Genomic DNA, 2,344 nt, shown 5'->3' on the forward strand with positions numbered 1-2,344 from the left:
GTCACATGCTAATTCATGCTAGAATCATGCTAGTCACATGCTAATTTATACTAGAATCATGCTAACAACATGCTAATTCAGGCTAGAATCATGCTAGTCACATGCTAATTCATGCTAGAATCATGCTAGTCACATGCTAATTTATACTAGAATCATGCTAACAACATGCTAATTCATGCTAGAATCATGCTATTCACATGCTAATTCATGCTAGAATCATGCTAGTAACATGCTAATTGATGTTAGAATCATGCTAACAACATGCTAATTCATGCTAGAATCATGCTAGTAACATGCTAATTCATACTAGAATCATGCTAACAACATGCTAATTCATGCTAGAATCATGCTAGTAACATGCTAATTCATGCTAGAATCATGCTAACAACATGCTAATTCATGCTAGAATCATGCTAGTAACATGCTAATTTGTGCTAGAATCATGCTAGTAACATGCTAATTTATGCTAGAATCATGCTAGTAGCATGCTAATTCATGCTAGAATCATGCTAAAAACATGCTAATTTATGCTAGAATCATGCTAGTAACATGCTAATTCGTGCTAAAATCATGCTAGTCACATGCTAATTCATGCTAGAATCATGCTAGTCACATGCTATTTATACTAGAATCATGCTAACAACATGCTAATTCAGGCTAGAATCATGCTAGTCACATGCTAATTCATGCTAGAATCATGCTAGTCACATGCTAATTCATGCTAGAATCATGCTAACAACATGCTAATTCATGCTAGAATCATGCTATTCACATGCTAATTCATGCTAGAATCATGCTAACAACATGCTAATTCATGATAGAATCGTGCTAGTAACATGCTAATTCATGCTAGAATCATGCTAGTAACATGCTAATTCATGCTAGAATCGTGCTAACACCATGCTAATTTATGCTAGAATCATGCTAGTTACATGCTAATTCATGCTAGAATCATGCTAGTAACATGCTAATTCATGCTAGAATCATGCTAGTAACATGCTAAATCATGCTAGAATCATGCTAACAACATGCTAATTCATGCTAGAATCATGCTAATTAATGCTAAAATTATGCTTGTAACATGCTAATTCATGCTAGAATCATGCTAGTAACATGCTAATTCATGCTAGAATCATGCTAGTAACATACTAATTCATGCTAGAATCGTGCTAACAACATGCTATATCATGCTAGAATCATGCTAGTAACATGCTAATTCATGCTAGAATCGTGCTAGTCACATGCTAATTCATGCTAGAATCGTGCTAACAACATGCTAATTCATGCTAGAATCGTGCTAACAACATGCTAATTCATGCTAGAAACGTGCTAGTAACATGCTAATTCATGCTAGAATCATGCTAGTAACATGGCAATTCATGCTAGAATCATGCTAACAACATGCTAATTCATGCTAAAATCATGCTAACAACATTCTAATTCATGCTAAAATCATGCTAGTAACATGCTAATTCATGCTAGAATTATGCTAGCAACATGCTAATTTATGCTAGAATCATGCTAACAACATGCTAATTCATGCTAAAAATATGCTAACAACATGGTAATTCACGCTAGAATCATGCTAACAACATGCTAATTCACGTTAGAATCATGCTAATACCATGGTAATCTATCTATCTATCTATCTATCTATCTATCTATCTATCTATCTATCTATCTATCTATCTATCTATCTATCTATCTATCTATCTTTTCATACTTTTAAAAACTGTTTAAACTAAATTAACTATTACCGTCAGGCTTTCACAAGCCAGCCTCAAAGTTTGTTCTCAAACTTTAAGAATCTAGTTATTTTTATTTTTCTATATTATTCTTCTTCTGAGACTAAAAATTAAACTCTATCTCCTCCTAGGCCATTCAAGCTATGACCATCAAACTTGGGTCAGACCTCCGAACTATTCTGACTCGAGTTGCTATATCCTTTCCGACTGATCCGACTTTCGGTTTCCCGAAAAACGTCCCGGGACCGTCGGAAAAATCCCATAGACGTAACATTGGATCAAACTTTGTGACCTCATAACTCCGCATCAGAATGTCACACAGACTTCTAACTGGGCTCATTTAACTCAGACTATCAAACTGCCAATGACTGATCACCTTTAAACTTTCTGGCCACACCCTAGCAACCACTTTTGGACCCTAGAAACCGTCCCATAGACTTCCATTGCAAAAGACTCTCATTGACTTTACATGGGATCAAACTTTGTGAGCTCATAACTCTGCATCAGACTGTCCTACAGACTAATGGCTGAGCTCATTTAACTCAGTCTAGCCAGCAGCCAATCACTGATGGCCTTTTAACTTTCTAGCCACACCCTAA

The sequence above is a fragment of the Danio rerio genome, chromosome 7, assembly GCF_052040795.2.
Source record: "Danio rerio strain M-AB ecotype USA chromosome 7, GRCz13ab, whole genome shotgun sequence".
Classification (NCBI taxonomy): domain Eukaryota; kingdom Metazoa; phylum Chordata; class Actinopteri; order Cypriniformes; family Danionidae; genus Danio; species Danio rerio.